The sequence below is a fragment of the Chaetodon auriga genome, chromosome 21 (assembly GCF_051107435.1).
Source record: "Chaetodon auriga isolate fChaAug3 chromosome 21, fChaAug3.hap1, whole genome shotgun sequence".
NCBI classification, from domain to species: domain Eukaryota; kingdom Metazoa; phylum Chordata; class Actinopteri; order Chaetodontiformes; family Chaetodontidae; genus Chaetodon; species Chaetodon auriga.
Window position 1 is genome coordinate 21,631,576 of NC_135094.1, and position 21,846 is coordinate 21,653,421.

At 43.5% G+C, this 21,846-nt stretch overlaps 1 protein-coding gene across 1 annotated transcript in view; it reads right to left on the reverse strand.

Moving 5' to 3' along the window:
- Window positions 1-21,846, reverse strand: part of pde1ca (phosphodiesterase 1C, calmodulin-dependent a) — a 134,342-nt gene that overhangs the window by 36,582 nt on the left and 75,914 nt on the right. The gene's annotated exons all lie outside the window — the stretch shown is intronic.

A 21,846-nucleotide genomic window follows, 5' to 3' on the forward strand; every position in this document is an offset into this window, starting at 1 on the left:
TTCCTTTTACTTTGAAGGAGTTCTCCCTGTAAAAGTGATTTTTTGTTCATCAATAAACACCTTTTGTTACGACTCTGCAACTGGGCCCAGGCTCTTCCTGTCTACACGTAACATATAAGATCAACCATTTATGTGTTGTCTACAGTCCATTATCAAATTATGATGTACACAAACATTTTTCTTTTTGTCTTGTGCAAACTCTGATTTTTTTTATTCCAACTGTGTATATTTACACTACATCTATCAAGTTAAATATCTGTGATACAATAACTCAGTGAGGGAGACTCAGTTGTTTGTTATGTATGTGTGTGTGTTGGCTAGCATCATTTACTGTGACAACTGACTTCGATGACCCGGGTAGGGTCACCTCTCATTGAAGTGTTATGGTTTTGGGTGTTAGTTTAGTTTTTTCCTGTTTTATGTTGAAAGATTTTTCCTCATGCGTTTGTCATTAGCCTTGCCTCCCTTGTGTTTTTAAGTCTATGTTTTCCCTCAGTCTGTGTCAATTTGTTGTTGTACCTTGTGTGTCAAATGTTGCAGCCCTTTCTAGCATTTTCTCAGTGTTTCTTGACCTTGGTTTCGCTTATTTGGAGTGATTTCTTTTGTAGTTGACCTTTGCCTGCGTAACTGTCCCTTAAGCCTTGCCTTTTTTTGTAATAAACCAATTGAACTCCACCAGCTCTTCATTTGTAGTCTGCATTTAGGTCCTTGCCCTAGTATTCCTTGTTCCCTCGAGTGCACAAACATAACATGAAGTTGCTCCTAAGGATCAGGACTGTTGGGGGACGGAGTTCAGCAGGGTAACAGCTCTGGGGAAAAAGCTGTTCCTGTGCCTGCAGGTTGAAGATGTCAGTGAAGACTCCAGTCAGCTGCTTGGCACAGGGCTTGAGCATGCAGCCGGGTATGCCATCAGGGCCAGCAGCCCTACGGACATTCATCCTGCTGAGTTCAGAACACACGTCATAAGTGGAAAGTGTGAGGGACTGTTCATCTGGGTGGGTTAGCAGTTTTGATGGCTGGTTGTTTGTTGTCGCGGTCAAAACGAGCGTGGAAGTGGTTGAGCTCATTGGGGAGGGAGGCATTCCTGGTTGGTGGGGCTGTCTTTTTTGGCTTGTGGTCTGTGATGGCTCCTCAATCTGTAGCCTGTGAACTTGTTTAGCTTCCCTGATGCCCCTCTTCAGGTTAGCTATGGATGAGCTGTAGGCAGTTGCATCACCAGTTCTGATAGCAGCGAGGTGGACCTTACTGTTCATCCAAGTTTTATGGTTGGGGAAAGTTCTTATCTGTTCTTATCTGTGGATAGTGATGTGGTTGACACTTGTGTCAATATAATCTAGAATGGAGAAGGCATATGAGTCAATGTCTATGGATCCTGAGTCCAGCATGGCCTGGGTGCCTAACATACTCCAGTCCGTGTGTTGCTGGAACTGGTGCTGGAGTGTTGAGTCCGCTCCTTCTGGCCATACTTTGGCGGTCCTAACTGAAGGCTTCACACGTCTGATGAGTGGTGTGTATTTGGAGGGTAGGAACAGTGAGAGGTGATCAGACAGTCGCAGGTGGGGGAGGGGGTGGCTTTGTAAGCCTGTATAAACAAGGTCCAGAGTTTTGTCTCCTCTAGTGGGGCAGTTTGCTTGTGGATAGCAGCATACAGTTCTTTCATTGCTAGTTTAGCATTGGAATCTGGGGCGATATAAATTGGAGTTATCACAGTGGATGTAAACCCTCTAGGCAGATAAAAAAAAAAGCCTGCACTTGATGATCAGATATTCCAGATTAGCAGAACAGTGGCTCCTGGTGATAACAGAGTCTGTACACCAAGTTTTGTTAACTTAGATACACAGTCCTCCACCCCGGTCTTACCAGAGTGCTCTGCCGTTCTGTCCGCTCTGAAGAGCTCTGCAGCTCTATCTCATTGTCTGGGATGCTGTTGTTAAGCCACGTTTCAGTGAAAATCATGATGTTGCAGTCCATAAACATTCTCTGTGAAGTGATCCGAAGTCGTAGCTCGTCCATTTTGTTTGCCGAGGACCAAACAATGGCGAGGAACATGCTGGGTAGCGATAGCCGGTGCGGAGTTAGCTGTAACTTAGTCCGTAGACCTCCTGGTCGCTTGAAGTGAAGTTTGTCGAATACCCTGCTTGTGCATGGAAATCTTAAATCCAAAAGCTGTTGTTTGCAGTAGGAAGTGTTCGCAAAGCTGTACTGAGCGAACAGACTCGAAATCAGTATGAAAATAACAACTAAATTGCAAATTCTAGTGGGCAAATTTTTGTTGTTTTTTTTTTTTTTAAATTGAAAGACTTTCGTATTTGAAATATTGAAAACTATCTACATTAAAGATAGAAAAGTAATTAATGCTGATGCATGCTTGGTGATGTGCTGAGGTAAGCATATTGTCTCTTTCCTGTTCCCGGTTGCTACATTAGTAGTGGTGTGCTTCTGTTGCTCTTGCTGGTCTGAGTGGCAGGAGTTATACACACACACACACACACACACACACACACACACACACACACACACACACACAGGGCCGCGACAGAGACAAAACGCTGGAAATGTGAGAAAATGAGTGACCACAGGAAATGCAGTAAAATTTGATATGAAGTATGTTTTGTACATTAGTAATTCATTTTACACATAATTTTACATTATTTTGGGAATAAATTAATTTAAGCAACAAAAAATCTGAGGAGCCACTTGGGAGCCGAAAGAGCCCAAATTCCCATCACTACTCTGGAGGGGGGGTTTCATTTTTTTGCGTTTTCAAGCCCCCAAAACGCCGTTGCTGTCTAAACGAAAGGCGCATCCAATAAAATAATTTGTTGTTTTCACCCATGAGCCTTGTGTAAACTGGGCCTGAATCACTGGTCTGATTAGGAGAGAAGGCATCTATCCCACTTTGGACGGAGCGGCACTCAAGTGTATTAGCGAACTAAACCCGTGACAACTCAGAGTTGAGACCAGGAGGCAGAGCTGCAGCCCTATATGCTTCTCTGCACTTCTGTTAGAGCAGTTACCCACTCAGAACTCCATAGAGACTGTGTCTGCCCCCCACCGTATAAACAAATCAAATCAAAAGTAAACAGAAGAGGACTTACACAGAAAAACCTAATAAAAATGAAAACAACCCCTGCAATAGTACAAGATAGGAGAATTAAATGTGGACCCCTTCACATCAGACCCCTAAAGCTGTACTTGTAAATTAGTTAATATCAGACCATAATATTGATTGGTTTTGACAGAAACCTGGCTGTGTCATGAAGATTATGTTAGCCTAAATTAAGCTACTTCACTAAGCCATATTAATGCTTACATTCACCAAGGCAGCGGCTGAGGAGGTGAAGTTGCAGACATTTTTGACTCTAGCCTATTAATCAGCCCTAAACCTGAACTAAATTATAACTCAATTGAAAGCCTTGTTCTTGTTGCTAAATTCGGACAAAACTAAAGTTACAGTACTTGGTCATTATTGTAAACTGGGCCGTATTATTATTAGCTAGATTAGATTATAAAATCCTGCACTGTGCATCAATGAGTAATTAGGAGTCAAATAGCAGAGTACCACGGACAGCTCCTGTATAATGACAGTCACAGGATCAGCACCTTGACAGTGACTATGACACTTAAGCCTGGTTTACGCTTCTGCGTCGCGTCGACGCCGTACCTACGCCGTCGACGCAGACCCCTACGTGGACCCAACGCCGTAGCCTGACGCGCACCTCCAAAAAATCCTGACTACGCGTCGCGTCGACGTGTAGTGACGTGAACGTCGAGGACTGTGATTGGTCCGTTCAGAACGTAATTTTCGGTTCAGTCGCAGCCCTATGGTCGCAGCACAACAACACCGCCATTTTCAAAGTTTCTGTGGTGAGAGCTACAAGAAAAAATGGACCAAGCTGAAGAAAGAATTATCGAGGAGGTACGCAAGTACGACCACCGCTACAACTCCTCTTCGCGGCAGCAAGAGCCCCCCGAAACCATACAAAGACACAGCCACACCCCCCTAGCGGCTTGGCAGTGAATTGCGGAGCAACGCGTTCCCTCGACGCAGAACTATGAATGCTCAGTGACGGCGTAGGGTGTACGCCGTAGGTACGGCGTCGCTGCGACGCAGAAGCGTAAACCAGGCTTTACAATTCTTCACATTATTTACTAACGAAATTTGTTAAGGCAAGTAATTTGGTGCTTTTAAAGTCATGATCTTCAGATGCCGCTGCTGCGTCTCCAGGTCCCTTAATAAAGTCAGTGATCACTCAAAGTTAAACCTATTAAAAAAAACTCCCAGTCATTGAGGTTTTGGGTGGATTCTTCCAGACCACTCACTCATAGTTAACTGCAGAGAAGCAACAATGTATCCATGACTACAGTAGGTAGCAAAAAGTTGCTGCGGTGTTTTGACAACGTTAACAAATACACTAAATTAGTTGAATTCACATGTTTAAGGTTAACTTTCACCTCCAGATAGGGTTAATAATGATAGAGTTGATTGAGCAGTGACTTTCTCCTAAAAAAAAAAGGCGAGGAATAGACGACATGCAGAGCTAATGTATGGAGAAATGGTACTAATTTTTTCACAGCGGGGCTATTTTATTAGATAATATGTATTTCTGTTTAATTCAAAACTACATGAAAATTATTGTGTATTCCTCTTTCATATTGCCATTATTGGTAATCGTTTTATAAAAGCAATACATCACTCCAGTCCGTGGTATATCACGGCCTGTCATGATGTATTGGTTAAATATACTACATATAGTTGAGTCTATTATTAGAGCTGTTACTGTTACTGTGATTGCATTTCTCTCTCTCTCTCTCTCTCTCTCTCTCTCTCTCTCTCTCACACACACACACACACACACACACACACACACACACACACACACAGATGGCTGCCCACCCAGAGCCTGGATCTGCTTGAGATTTCTGCCTGTTAGAAGGAAGTTTTTCTTTGCCACTGTCACCAAGTGCTGGCTCATGAAGGAAGTGTTGGGTCTTTGTAGATACAGAGTATGGACTGTATCAGCTCTATATGGAAAGTGTCCTGAGACAACTTCTGTTGTGATTTTGTGCTATATAAATAAAAGTGAATTGAATTGAATTGTATCCTTCAGTTGAAGAAAATAAAAAATACAATGATGCTACATTCACATTATTCTTGATGTGGTAACATCTCTGCAATTTACTAGAGAAACATACAGAGATGGAAAGAATAATGGAATATTCTATTCTGAGGTCCTACAATTGCATTAACTGTCAATCTAATGACAGCATTGAAACAACACCACACCACCAAGCACTGATATCCAAACAACAATAATCTATCATTGATCTATCTATCTTCTATCAGGGATTAATTGAGGTGGATGTTTAAAACTATTTTAAGAACAGAACACAAGGGTTTTTCCAATGTCAGATGTGACAATGTCAGGTCTGATTACTGGGAGGGAGGGACAGTTTGAGTTAAGAATGGGTATTTTTATCTTGTGGCCATCCAAAATGATATGAATCAAAATGAAGAAACATAATGGCTGACTGACAGACATTTCTGTCATGGAGCTGATTTTTTTAAATAATAATAATAACGCAGGTACTCCTGTGACTCCAAACACAGCCGTGATTACACAAGTGTGTACGTCACCTGCAGGTGCCAGCATTAATGCTTAGTTACAGTCATTTAGTGAGGATATACTGATCGACACTTCCAACCCATCCTTAAGTTTACTTTCTTCAGAAAGCTTCAGAATCACATTTGCCTGTTATATCTTTCCATAGAAGGATGGACAGAATCTCTTCAAACTAACTAAACTAGAGTAAAAGTTGTGTCTGATCTCTTACATCCTCTGAGGTTTAGGGTGGGATGTGGCTCAGCACTGACTCTACATTGTATGTGCAGCCATGTCTTCACTGGACATGTCGTCCCCAAACCTCACACTGAGCATATGCTAATGCTAATGCTAATGTCTTTTCTAGTGCATACACAGCTCTTACGAGAATGCATTCGTTTCAGCAGCGTCTCACACCTTATGGGGACACTGTCAAGGTCTCTACTTCACATTCATTTTGTGGAACAGTAGGCCACAGGTTTCCAGTCCTCACAATGCTCCTGCAGCAGGACCCCTTAGAGCCCTTAACTGTTAGCATTAGCCAACACCACGGTGGGCCTGGTAGCATCATAGAAGGAGAGTAGAAGTGCAGACACTAAGGCAGAATTCAGTATCTGGTGTGTGCCGTTCCCTACAACCATTCCAGCTTCACCTTCAGCAGTTTGTAAAGTGAGCTCTGGCTTGAGTTCCAATATATTTTGAGGTTGTGGGAAATATTTTATCCCAGACACATTCTCAGTGTACACTCCCTCTTCTCAGTTTGAGGCCAGCTACCTCAACTGTTTTCAGTACCCGAATACCCAATACTCTCTTACTCTCTCAATAATGCCCTCCTCCAATCAGTAACAATCAATTTCTCCAGTTTTACTGCCTTGCTGGGTTCCCCCTGAAACTTAAATGGTCCCATACAGTCTTTGACCTCATCCAGTATTTTGGACCAACATACCCAAGCCCATTGTCCTTGCTTCTTGAATTGTTTACATGCACTCAAGCAGGGAATTTCTTATCACAGTGCTGGATGCCTAACCTACCACAGTTCTGGTAATTTTTAGGGATGCTTGTTGCTTCTTGTGCTGTGCCTCTGTAAGGGATTGAGAAAAACTTGTTCAAATATAAAACAGACACCGCCTATTTTAAAAAAAAAAAACAAAAAAACAAAAAAAAAACCACACACCAGGTCACCAGGATGGCGCTCTTACGCTACTGTGGAGTAGGCATTTCTGGCAAGACCGGAATTTCCCTCAAGCACAATCTAGCATGAGTCAGAGTCAGAAATAAAATGGCGCTGGCTTGATGAAGACACTAACCTGTCATGTGTCTCTTCATTGATCCACAGGGATCTACAGATCCACAGTGCTGTTCAGCCTGTGTATCACATGCCGGTCCAGATTCCCCTAGGTCTGGAGCTGGTTACATTTGGAGGCTTGTCCGGGATCGTTTTGCTACCCCGCGGAGAAAGTTTTGTGACGACGAGATTCTGCACTTAAAGCTTCAGGGAAGGCTGCTGTGTTGTGCAGCATCCAGAGAGCAATGGCGACAAGTATGTTGTCATGATGGATGCTGTATCTCTGTGACGGATGCTGATCTTCAAGATCCAAAAACGACTTCCAGATTTATGTGCCAGCCAGTTGCAGGCTGTTGCAAGTTTGATTGAAGATGGCCTACAAACTCACAATGTTGGAGACCTGAATGAACCCAAACTCTATGACCTGATTGTTGACTATATTAGAAGTCAGAAGTTGAAAGCTATGGAAGATGATGGCATGACTCAAATCCTCCCCCTCAATGATCTGCTAAGCAGTGACATGCCATCATGGGGAGGTAGGGGAGGCAGTGCCTCACCTGTTAAGATATAATTAAAAAAAAAAAAAAAAAAAACTTGCTGTGGTTTAAAAATTCATTAAGAGGAGGAAATTCGAACTTAAGCTCATGACTGTTTTATAAATTTGTTTTCTGTATGATTTCAACATTTCTATGGTCAAAATCGCTAAATGTATGCATTTCCTGTTCAAATACGTCGGAGAAGGGTAAGGTGAGGTAGTGATGAGCTGTGCCTCACTTCTGACGGCGCAGGCAGCTGGCGCATGCCCATTGCTGTCTCTCTTTATATCAGTCATGAATGCGCAGTGAAAATGCTCCAGGTGAGGCAGAAAGTACATGTCACACTGATAGGTGGCAGTGCTGAGCTCCATTGGCGCAATGCACATCGCTATGTGCTCTTCTACGCAGAGGGCAATAATGAGTGTTCATTTTTAAGTAAAAAAAAAAAGAGATCAATCAAGAAAAAAAAGAAAAACATTTAAATTTTAAAAAATCGAATTTGACCTTATATTAAATACTCTTTTGTTTTTCTTGCTATCATATTGTTGAACAGTGTGGAATTGATTAAAGCATAATTAAAAGCTTTTAAAACAACTAAATGTTTCATTAAGGTCAAAATTGAAATATAAGCTTCTATTTTGGGTCATGAACTTCACCGCATGTCACTGCTGCTAAGTGATCTGTCGCTCGACCCAGATGCCGAAGCTACTCCAGCAGGCAACACTGTACCTCGTTGGATGGAACCAACTCACTGTCATGAACACACCTCTCCAACTACTCTTTGAGACAGTCAACCAAGCACTAACCACAACCAGAGACAGTCACCTACAATCATCAGCCATGGCGGAGACATTGTCGTCCATCCACCCACTGCACACAGCGACCTTCACACTGACCTTTCCATAGATGACAGAGACACTCACACACCATCCAGGGATCTCACCACATCGATGCCAGCCAAGTCCAGCCTCACGGGCACTGGTGGTACCCCACTGAGTAGAATGAGCTCATTCTCCACTGATCCGGTAGTAAGATTGACTGATGCAGCAGTTCTATTACCAAGTAGAGAGTTTAGCTTACATGGGGATCAAATCTCTGATGTTGGTTCTGATATGTCATACAGTAGCCTTTGTAAACAGATTGATGAAGGTTTAAAAGAGGGGTTCAGTGAATCTGAGGTCATGACAACAGTACTAAAGATCACCATGCAAGATTGTACATGCGTACAAGTAAAGATGATCTTACAGTTTATGGTTTGAAGAGGTTTGTCCGCTCCCATGTTTGGGGCAAAAATGCTACTGAGCATTTCCAAGAGTTAAGCAACGCGAGACAGCAAGACAGAGAGTCTGCAGCAGTTCTTGTACAGAGTTATGAGTTTAAAGGAGCGAGTTCTTTTTGAGTCACAACAACGTGGTGAAGGTTTTAACTATGACAAAAAGCTTGTTCAGGGCACTTTCCTTCATACTCTATACCAAGGGTTAAATGAAAGGAACAGTCATGTTAGATGTGATCTTAAACCCTTCCTCTAAGACACACAGGTCAGTGATGATTTCCTCTTAGAACAAATCACCAAATCTACAAGTGAGGAAGAAGGGAGGTTAAAACGTTTAAGTACAGTATCTAAAACCAGACCAGTATCTGCAGCACAGCATGACAACAACGACCAGACTGACCAGGCCAAACAAAACAAGCAGACCAAAGACTGAGCTGTAAGCTAATGGTACTGCTATCAATGAGTTGACAGCACAAGTGCCATGTGGACCAAGCACTTGGCCCAGATAGTAAAACCCATGGAGAGCATGACTGGAAACCCCGACACACCAGTGACGGGTGTTTCCAACCACCAGCCAGTCAGACAAGAGTAGATGTAATGACTATGCACAAAAGTGCAATATGAATTGTCCCCACTGTTTTATTTGTGGCCAGGCAGGGCATTGGGCCATTGACTGTCTGCAGAAAAAGCTGTCAGGATGAGGTCGGGATGAGGTCATTGCAGAGGGGCAGCCAGTGACCTCCAACAGCAAGAAGCCCCCCATGAAGGTCAACAAAGGCAAATGCCTAGTCAATCACACCATGTCAGCCAATAAAGAAAAAACATGTAGCCCAATTTATTGGGAAGCGATGTATGGCTTCTTGTTTGGTCAATGGTATTCCCCATCAAATGCTGCTTGGTTTGGGGACTCAAGGGACAATAGTGGAGAGGGAGTGGGTTGAGAAAGCACTGCCTGATGTCAAAAACCAGCCACTTGATTCCCTACTTGCCAATCAACCCCTTGAAATATCTGCAGCTAATGGTACTGAAGTTCCCTATGATGGATGGGCAGAAATAGACCTTCAGATTCATAGTACGAGTCTGGGACAGGTGACTATCAAAGTCCCAGTCCTGATCAGTCAAAATTGCACCTGTTCTCTACTAGGTAGTAATGTCATTGCAGAGATTATCAAAGAAAATGCAGAACAGGGTGACCAGGTTGATGTGACAGCCATCTTAAAAAAGGCTTTGTGTGTTATGGAGAGCACAGTAGAAGCCCTTGTTTCAGTCCTTGAGACAACAGCGTCGGATGAGACACTCTCCCATTGTAATGTAAGAGTTGGTAAGAAAGGCATAACTATTCCGGCAGGACAAATCTATCATGTTAGGTGCAGGGTTAAGGGGTGGCCAGGGGGTGGCCCATTGTTGTTTGAACCTGGTCCCGATAATAACTGCGCAGAGGATTTAGAGCTCTTTCCAGCCCTGGTCCCTAGTGGGTCATCAAAATGTACTAAAATTCCTGTTCAAAACCCTACCAAACATGATATCTATCTAACACAACAGTCCTAGGAACTCTGGAAGAAGTTACTGAGGTGAAACCAGTCACACGTCCCCCTGCAAAACCTGAGTCTGTGCCCCCATCAACTGCCCAAACATGCTCAGCTCAGTTGACTACAGGTAAACAGATGAAGTGATCTGAAAAAAGGAAAGACGGAGACACAAATCCACAAACGAGTAGCGATAAATGGCATCCATCTGTTGACTTATCACATCTGAAGATGAACAGATGATAGTCAGAGACATGTTGTTCAGTGTTCAGATGTTTTTGCTAAGGATGATATAGACATAGGCTGCATCCCAAACACTGTTCCCTCTAAGCTGCGGGCCTGCGCAATTGCGCACTGCTGACACGGTCTCTGCACACAGAAAATCTACGCTGCGCACAAAAAAAATCTAACCTGAACTGAAAATAAAATAAACACATAACAATTCATTCTGTGCTATTTTTCAATGTGAGTCAGTGAGTGGCCGGTGACTGGCTGCTCCAGCCAATGATGCGATTCACATACGTATTTATGCAGCTAATCAAAGTCATTGACAGGCATTCTTATGTGCCGCCACCGGTGTTTTAGCCAGCAAAGTGGTGTAGCCGATGTGGAGTGAAGATACACTAATGATGTTAAGTTCTGCGTTTGTCGACCCTTTATAATAATGGCAAAATGAACGGGCAGTGGCACATCCCCTCACCAAGCCAAAGTAAAAAAGAAATGCGATTCTTTTAAGATGGAATGGCTGTTGGAATATGTGCAAACTGAAGAAAAAACAGTGAAACTGGGGGAGGTGTTTTCTTTTTTGAGCGAGAAAGGTATGCTCAGCAAAACATGTTGCAAAGCCAAAATAGCAAGCGAGTTTTCGGAGGGAAAAGTGTGGACAGAATGGAAGCTGGACTACCTCAAGCGACACATTCAGCACAAGAGCCATTTGAAAGCGGTTGGAATTGTAAGAAGATGTAATGTGGGAATGGGGATCGGTACATTGCTGGGGGAGAGCGCCAAAGACCGAGAGAAGAGGAACGAGCTGTCACTCGTAAAGAAATCCAACCCAGAGCAAGTTAAAGTTCTCATCGACAATATTCTACTAGCCATCAACATGAATCCTTCTATGCTGTCGGTTCAACACATTCATGATCACATGACAAAGTATTGAGTATACCAGAAAGCTGGCGAAGCAAAAATTATGCCTTTGAGTTTGTGAATTCAATCGATCAAATATTGCAGAATGAGACATTGTGTAAAGTTAAAAATGCACCTTGGCACACCCTGATCGTAGATGAGAGCACAGACTTAACAGTGCACAAAATGCTAGTCCTGTCTTTTAAATACAGGGAGGAAAATAATGTCAACCATAAAACTGTGTTTGGCAGCATCATCAAGCTGACAGCATGCACCGCTCAGAATATTGTGCAGGCAATAACTCAGTTTTACACCAAGCATGAATTAGACATGCAGAGAATGGTGATGCTGACCTCCGATGGTGCCTCAGTAATGTTAGGAAAGCACAACGTAGTTGCAGCTTTATTAAAGCGGCAAATACCACACCTAACTGAACAACACTGTGTGGCCCATAGAGAGGACTTGGGAATTGATGATGCATGGAAAGATGTACCTTTGATACGTGATGTGGAAACTTTTCTTCGAACGGTTTATTCCACTTTCTCTAGATCCACTGTAAAGAGGGAAAAATTGGAAGACCTAGCAAAGATTCCTGATGAGGATACACTGTCATTCAGGCCTCTGAACGAAGTGCGATGGCTGTCGCGGGACCAAGCTGTGAATGCTGTTCTGAGGAACTACACTGTGCTGGAAGAATACTGCAAGAGAGAAACCAGTGATAACAGAAATCCAGTGGCAAATTATTGTTACAAAAAGCTGACCGATTAGGTTACTCTTACTGCTCTGGGAGATGTTTTGGGCGAGCTGGCACACCTGTGTCTTTCTATTCAAAGATGCAACCTGACTGTGATGGAGGGCACTGCTTTGCAAGAGCAAAGATTGAGAAGCTGCATTCCCAATACTTGACAGAGGAAAAGGATATTAAGTGGAGTGACCGTGTCAAAGAGGCGATGAGGGCCTCATCAACTGATGGCAGAAATACCGGTGAGATTACTTGTTTTATTCGTAAGCTCTGTGATCACTTGGATGCTAGTTTTCCAATATAATGTTTATAGTCATTAAATGCTATTACCATGAGTAGTAGAAATGCTAATGAAAACTGTTTAATTATACATTTTACAGAGTGAATGAAATTTTACAGTATCACATGCTTGTGTTACAGCACACATGTCATTGTGCAAAATGTGAAAGTTTTAATGTGAACAAATTTTTATCTCTAAAAGGTGTACATGTCTCAATTCTTTCAGAACAGGAGCCCCACCCTGACCTCAGAAGGAAGACCTTCAAACCCATTGTGAAAGAAGCAGACGGGGGTTTTCATCTGGGACAAAGTGTGAAACCATTTGAGAAGTGGGAAGGACACATGGGAAAATGAAATTTAAGTCCTCAATCAGATTTGTGCTCATCTAGTCTCATTTATTTACAATTTTCATTTATGGATATTGATCATTAAATACTGGCACTAGTGTATGAGTAGTAGAGATGCAAATAATCGTGTCATTATATACTGTATTTTGCAGACAGAGTTACAGGACTCTCTCCCAGACCACAGTAGATCAATCTCACCCAGTGCAGAGCAGGAGCTTCACACACTGGCTCATACTCATAATACAAGTCAGAGCTAATAAAAATGTTAAGTGTGTTTTCAAAATTGGAGTTTATAGTTGGCTTAGTTTAGTTGGTACTACACAGGTCATGAACAAGATTTTTGTCATTTTCATTGTAAGTGGGATAAAGCACTTAATTAAAAGTATTGTAACAGAAATGTGTACGCTGTAATTTGATTTTTTTAATAAACCATGTAACTTGGATGGATGCGATGCTGGCGTGACCACAGTGCACATGTCTGATGTTGCTCACAGTGGTAAAAGGGACCGCTCAGGGAGTTTATGTGTTTGCTCAGACACATGAAAAATTAGAGGGAACATTGATCTCCAAACCTGCAACTAAAAATCCACTTAATAGATGAACCACCAGTGCAGAAATCTTACAATGCGACACTTCCAACACATACAAGATCTGCTGGATAATCTTGGGGGCTACTCATGGTTCTCCATACTCGACAAGGCAGTGCGTATCATCAGGCATTTGTTGATGAGTCCCCCAGGCATCTGATGGCTTTTAGCACTCCTTGGGGACTGTATGAGTGGACCCATCTCCCATTTGGCCTCACCTTTGCCTGGCAGCATTTCAGAGGTTCATGGTCTGAGGGATGAATGCTGTTCTCCGTACTTGGATGACATACTCTGTTTTTCCAAAACTTTTCAGGAACATGCTGATGATCTCAAGAGGGTGTGTCACCACTTATGAGAGCATGGTGTTAAGTTACGTCCAAAAAACTGTGAGCTTTTCAAGTGTCAAGTGAGGAATGTTGGGCGCCTTGTGACAAGTGAAGATGTACAGATGGATCCTAAGGTTCTAGAGGCAGTACTCCAGTTGAAGAAGAGGGAACCAAAGAATGTAGAAGAAGTTCGAGCTCTGCTGGGGTTCTTGGGGTACTATCGATTAACGTTTTGAGCACAGCCAAATTAAATGCCATCGGCCATCACTGGGTGGGGGAGCTGGCCGACATCCACTTCACTATCAAATACAGACCAGGCAAGGTGAATACTGATGCTGACAACTTGTCATGTTATCCGGTGAAGATCCACGACCACATACGGAAGAATACTGAGGTCATCCCCCAGATGTTGTTTCTGCTATATGGCAGGGGGACAAGGCTATGGGAGACAAGGATGTGCCATGGATGGCACATGGAAGTGTACACTTTCTGCTAGCACACCCATTTTTACCCCAGGGCTGCCCAGAAAGGGGATACATCTATCTGTGAGTTGATAACACTAAAAAGGAATGGATGGAATCCTAACGATAAAGACAAGAGACCAATGGAATCGGAAACATGGAGACTGATACATGAGTGGAGCAGACTCAGATTGGACAAGGACAAGTCAACTGGGCTGAAACATTTGCATGATGACGTGGGACATACAAGGGCAGACAAAGTCATCCACCTGGCAAGGCAGAGATTTTATTGGGCATTCATGCAGCGGGAAATTGAAAATTATGTAATTCGACAGTGCCCATGTATCAAGCAGAAGCAACCCAACATCCCAGAGAAGGCACCAGTGGGCTCAGTTACAATCAGTGCCCCCTGTGAGCTCATCTCTGTTGACTACCTGCACCTGGAGCCAAGTAAAGGAGGCTACGAATACATCTTGGTCCCGGTAGGTCACTTTACTTGCTTTGCACAAGCCTATGAAGATGTCGGGCAAAACTGCAGCTGACAAAATCTTCTCCAATTTTATTTCTCACTTCAAGTACCCACAAAAACTATATCATAATACGGTCCGGGAATTCGAGAACAGCCTATTCCAACGACTCCAACAGCTGGCTGGGATTAACCATTCTCTAACTACCCCCTATTTGGGTTGAGAAAAAGTTGTTTTAAAGGTGACATATTATGAAGCTTTTTCAACAAGTTACATAGGTCTACGATTTCCATAAAACATGTTTTTGAAGCTGTTTGCTGGAAATAGCTTTTAGGAAAAAATTCTCGCCTCCTTCTATTTCCCTCTGTTTCAGTCCCTTTCAGAATGTGCTGTTTCTGGTGTCTGTAGCTTTAAATGCAAATGAGCTGCTGCTGCCCCACCCATGTTATCGTGGTAGCGGGGAGAGCATAAACTCACGTAGCACTACCCGTGTGAAAGTAGCGGACATGGCCGCAGTGAACAGACCGAGTTCTTCAGTAGTTCAACCGTACATGAACCTGAATTGGATCCTGAAGTAGGGGAGGCTCCTACAGAAGCTCAGAGAATTCAGCACAATGCTTCTGAAGGTTAAGTCAAAAAACATCTTTCTATCTTTTTTTACGAGTGCCGACTGTACGGGGGGCAGCATGAGATGCCCCCAGTTCAGACGGTCAAGGCTCACGCTAGGAAGCACCAATTCTAACTTGTAGCATACCAGAATGAAGGGGAGAAACTCAGCTAAAAGCCTCCACCAAGCATTGCCACCCAAACGAAACATAATTCATACCCCAAGAAATTATATGTGCATGTAACGAAAACACGGAATTAGCGTATGTCCACTTTAGCGTGTCTGCTGATTTCACCGCATCACACAAACCACACAAGCCTGGTATCATATGAAAGCAGAGAGTCCGAAGGTCCTGGTTGTTTACATAAAGAGGAGGGGGTTTCTAGCAATCACTTGGTTGCTGAGACATTGACCGGTCTAACTGCGCTGTTAGTTTCAGCACTCCTTGTCATTTATACATGAATGGGCAGAGTACACAGACACACTGCTGAGCAGCACTACTGGCCATTCACCTCAGGCTGAGAAAAAGTAGCTAGCTAGAGCACACACATTCAAATGTAAAACGTGGGTGCTGTTATTGGTTGAAAATGCTGGTATGCAAGGTTTCTTATTTCTTTAGCTTTATGCATAAATTTATTTTTTATTTGTTTGTAGTAGTGCACATGTGGAAATTGTGCAACAATGCAGTCAGAGCCTGAGAACATATGCTGCCAGGAGGTCACATTATCTTTACCTACACTTATGATCGCAGTGTATGATTGCAGATAACATGCCACTGCAGATACTCAACTTATGTTATGCATAATAGGTTACAAGACGGCTGCAGCAGCTGGATGAAAGGCCTCCATGCATGATCGACCATCCAGGTTTAAAACCTGTTTGCCTAAATGTGTTCTTGCTGCAGAATGAATACAACATTTACATGGCTGACTATGGCCCTTTACAGATATGGGGGACAGAGCAATGAGTTTTTCCTTAGCAAATACTGTATATTACACATTTATTCACATGAAACATTTTACAGATATACAATTAATGTTTATTGACTGCAGTCATGAATATTTGTACATGGAAATACAGTACAAGTGAAGGATTCACTGAATCCAAATGAGAAAACTGTGAATACCGATGCTGACATTATAGAACCTGTTGACTAACACAATGTTCATTTTTCTCAGTTGTTACAGGTATCTAGCCTATATAAGTTTTGTGAGCTGGTGCTGGAGCTTCCTTGGGCAGACGATTTGTGTAGTCATCGCATCATGCGCAGTACTTTAGATACGTTGGGAGTTTCCTGACGCCCAGGGAAGATCCCCCCCCGGATTGAATCTTGACTTGGCGATGAGCTGGCGATGACCTACTTCTTGTCTGGATACTCATATTGTGAAGACACGTCCGGTGGGATGTTTATCTTCAGAATCTCAGCTCTGTACAATGATGGGTCAACAAAGACCTTCTCCATGATCATGTCCATCAAATCATCAATATACCATGTGCAATACACAGACACACAGAAAAAAGTGAATCATTAGTATCATTTATTAGATTATTCAACAACTGCAAATATAGTGACATTTTGCACTGTGAATTTTGTACTTTCTCAGGTATTTAAGTGTGTATTTTTTCAGTTTATTTATTGTGTTGAAAGTACCAAGTTATGGTACTTTGTGTCATGTACAATATACATGTTTTTTTTTTTTGAATGAAAAAAAAAAGAGAAGAAGTTAACACTTACGAATGTGGCCTCAGTCTTCACTGGTTTGGTTCTGCACTCTCCCTTCCTGGACTTGGGAAAGCTCAGTTTGAAAAGAGGATCCCCTGATGATGTGGTGGCTTGTCCTCAATCAGCATTCTCGTTGTAATGCAGTGCGTAACAACAGTAGTCCTTGCAGGACGCAGAAGCCTGGACAGCTCTAATGAAAGTATATTGTTATGATAACAGGGCATACTCAAGAGTAAAACATGACAGCACTGTTACGGCGTAACTTCAAGCACTAAAGGCTGCAACAGCTCACTGCTACACTTGATCAACAGCAGGTAACTATAATGATGGACTGGCCTATATAAAAAGAGAGAAGTGACATCAGCCTTATCTTACATGTATAGGTATGCCAACAGCTACATACAGTGTAAAAAAGGATCACTCCTAAAACACCAGAGAAAAAACGCTTGGAGTGTAAATTGTGCTGTGATGTAGCAGTCTCAACCCTACGCTCGTTTTGCCCTGGGCTTTTCTAACATACTCCAGTTTAGAAAATGTTTCCAAATGCATTATTTTCTCAAATTCCTGAAACTTAGACCCTGTGGAGCATTTGTGTATGTATCGCTTGACCGACCGGGTTGCTGGGTTTGCATATGGAGACCATGCTGGTTGCTAACCAGAAGCTAGCGGTTAGCGTTAGCTTGTACACTTCTTGGTTAATTCATGTAAAACTGCAAAATGAACACAGCTTAATATTTGTGAATGCTGGCATCTCCCTCGAACATGCATTACATCATTTGCAAGATCAGAAACGTGATGTGATGTACCAAAAGCTACGGTAGCAGTGAGCTAACCTTTGATGGCTGAAGTTGTAGTCTCGAAGCTAGTGGTTAACCTTACTTCGTTCTCCATGGCAAAACACACACGCTACAACACGCAAGAGTTTGCACTAATCTAGAACAGAAACACACAGCTAATTATTTGTATACTTACATGTCCCTCGTCTGCACATATTCCACGCAAAGCTGGAAGTGAGCCCTCCTTTAGAAACAGTCTCCTGGCTAATCTTGCCACGTACTGACCAAGGTTGGAGAAACAGTCAGCCTCGAAGTGGTTAGCACACACCAACAGGTTTTTGCCAACTATAGCGGGGACATTGCCTTCAAAAATTCAATTCATGCCGCTCTTCTGTCCTCTGCGACTGGGAGCCGATGGAGCGATTTGTGCTCGTATTTACAGCCAACAACACAACACTGGGTGTGGTGGCTAGACATGATGATTCCTAACACGGTGCTTTTGATAGCGAAGTGGCGGATCTGTGAGAAGGTAGCACTGTATCGCTGGTAGAGACACCAGGGGAGAGGAGTAGGGCTGGTGGCTGGTGGGTGGGAGCATGCAAATATGCGGGCTTGTTACGTAACAGTACTCCCCGAATTTGATCGGCTCGTTTGGAAGCTGCAGGCAGGATGCTTTCAGAAATCCCTATCTCACTCAAAAAAGCACGGACGGTCTTATTTCACACAATAACACCCCAAATCCCAGAAAAAGTGGGTTTTTCATAATATGGGACCTTTAATATAAAACAGACCACTATTTTTTTTTGTAAATAATAAGAACTACTCTAACAGTCAACTCAAATGTAGTGTGGATTTATACCACCAGCTCAGTAGATGGCGCTTTTACACTTCTGTGGATTAGGCAGAGAGACTGGAATTTCCCTCAGGTCCAATCTAGTGCAAGTCAGAGATAAAAATGACACTGGCTTGATGAAGATGCTAACCCGTGTGTCTCTTCATTGATCCACAGTGATCCACAGATCCACAGTGCTGTTTAGCCTGTGTATCACATGTTGCCGGTCCAGACTCCTAGGTCTGGAGCCAGTTACACCTCCACCCCATGTTGCTCCCTTCACCATCTCCTGGCGTGAATATTAGCCACCTACTGCTCCAGCCAGCTGAACTCAAGGCAAATTTTTGTGGCAGCCTCTTTGGACTGTCACACTTGCTGAATAACTTGGGGTAGAGTCAAGTCTGCAGTTAGCTGGAACTTCTATCTTTGGTGACTTTGATCTATCATGGATGTGTTCATAATTTTGCTGTCAAACTCAAGGCTCTCTGCTTGCTCATACAGAGCCCTCATGTATGCTTCTGCTTTCTTACAAGGTAGCTGGCTCCTTTAAGAAAAGCATTTCCTTTCATATATTAGGTTCCATCCTAGAATGAAGTATTGTAGTATGAAGAAAGTTGTTGTCTTTCTTATGGTCCTGCTCTTCAAACCTGAGGTAGCTTAATATCTTTTTGGCTTCACTGCCCATGGCATGAGTGAGCAGACCTGGGGCCTCATGTACCAAGGGTGCACAAAACGTGGCGTACGCTCTTTTTCAAGGCAAATGTCAGATGTATCAAGAGTGAAATGACCGTGGAAAAGTGCGGTGCCTCACGCCAACTTCATGGCTGGCGTACGCATGTTTCTACAGCTGTTGATCCTTTGGCAACACTGAGAGGTGATGCTGGGATGTGCACATCAGAGACACATGAACAATTAACACTGATGAACATTTAACACACCCACATGTCTGCAATCACGTGAGTGGATATAAAAGCATGCGCAAAGTGGTGCAAAAAATACCGTTAAACTCAAAGGCTGCTTTAGCAGTATTAGAAGACATTGCAAATGGTGCAATATGAAGAGAGCGTGTGTTCAGAGACAGAGAGGATTTGCGGGCACATGATGGCAACTGGCTCATCAGCCGCTTTAGGTTCCCGAGGGCAATCCTCCTGGAACTGTGTGCAGTGCTGTGGCCGGCCTTGGAGTGCAACACTGCGAGGAGCCATGCGCTGTCTGTGCCCATACAGGTGCTGACCGCACTGGGGTTCCTAGCAGCCGGGGTATTCCAGAGGGAGCTGGCCAACCGATCTGGACTGTGCCAGTCGACCCTGAGCTGATCCATGCCAGCCGTGTGGGATGGAATTATCTGCATGTCATCCAGGTATATCAAATTCCCATGCAATGCAGCTGAACAGGTCAACATTAAAGTGCAATTTGCAGCGAGAGCTGGTTTTCCTAATGTAATCTGAGCTATCGACTGCACACACATTGCTATAAAAGCGCCATCACATGATGAATTTGTATATGTCAACAGGAAACATTTTCATTCAATCAATGTACAGATCATATGTGATGCGCAAATGCAATTAACCAACATTGTGGCAAAGTGGCCTATTTCAACGCACCATTCATACATTCTGAGTAACAGCATGTTTGGGAACAGACTACAAGCTGGCACTGTGCGCAATGGGTGGCTTCTTGGTGACTAAATTTATTTGTGTAATTGTCCTAATATTAATCCCCTAATATTAATGTGCATTCAGCATGTGCACCCTCAAATCCTATCACGTCTTCACAGCATCATTACTAGTCAGTGGTTAATGTTAGTGACTTGCTGTTTCTTGCTGGTTAAACTACAGCTTAAGATCTTTCTAACAAGCTCCTGATTGTCTCTGTGTGCAAAGTACTCATGTTAATAACCCCGTGTGTAAAGTGTGAAATGTCTTAATCAGCCTCACCTTTTCCCCGGCGCACTTCTGCACTAATTTGCAACAACAGTGTGTGATCCATGTAAGTAGTGTATAAAATTAACGAATGGAAACTGTAAATCTAGTTTACTTTGTCTGCTTTCAATTGACCCCAGGGAACCGTGGCTACTCACTTAAGAGCTGGCTGATGACCCCTCTCACCAACCCTCAGACTGACCAAGAGCGGATGTACAATGACCTCCATTCCCACACTCGGTCAGTCGTTGAGAGGACAATCAGTCTGCTGAAGGGACAGTGGCACTGCCTGGACAGAGCTGGGGGTATGCTGCTGTACAGTCCCGGGAAAGTGTGCCGCATTGTGATGGAGTGCTATGTCCTCCACAATGTGGCACACCGGCACGCCATACCACTGCCAGAGCACCAGACGAACCAGAGGCTGGACCCATGAATGTGCATCCTACCCAAGGAGGCCATTTGGGCCTGGCAACATTTGATTTCAACCATGTAAAAGAGGCAAGGACGCAGGATTCACTTATTCACCAATGCATTTATTGATTCACCAATATTTGTGAGGATGCCTATTAGTTGATCTAGGCGATCATTTATGCCACCTATTGCTCTAATGATTTCTTCTTGTGACTCCAGCACAGAACGGGTGAGGACATGGCCAGTGGGGCGGACAGCAGCAGCAGCAGTCGGTGGATGCGGCGTACTGGCGCCGGAGACGCTGGGGACGGTGGAGGAATCCCCCGAGTCTGTGGCACGTGGCTGCGACTTTGTGTCCTCTCCTGTGTTTTAATAAATTGAGCAATCAAACATGAGTCAAAGTCTTTGATATCTTTTTTGATATGCTGCCATGTTCAAAGTTCAAAAGATTTCAAACCAAATAATACCATACATACAGCAGTTATGCATGAATCTCTATCTTATAGGGCTGTGAGCAGGCTACTGTATGAACACATTTGTTGTGAATTACACAAATAAATAGGTATTTACCTTGGGGGTAGTCAGAATCACCCACATGTGCTCCCACCATCCCTGAGAAAGCAGTGTCACCCACAATTGCAGCGACTCTCTGTTCAAACGGGGTAGGCCCCTCTTCTCCTGTCCCCCCGCCTGTTTTGGCCACACTTTGGAGGTGGGCAGCCATCCTCCGCTTCACATCCACCTTGATGTCGGACCACTTCTTTTTCACTTCTGCTCTCTGACCCCACAACATTGACAGCTTCACACACACTCTCCCACTCACTCCTCTTGCATTTGTTGCTTATGCTGGAGGACAGCGTGCCAAAGAGCACATTTTTGCGCACCTCCACTTCAGCGAGTAGCACCTCCAATTCGCTTTTGGTGAAATTTATTTTCTTTCCCGTCTTACTCATTCTTTTTTGATTTTCTGATCATGCAGAGAGGGGAATCCCAGGTGCAGGGCTCATTTAAATATTAT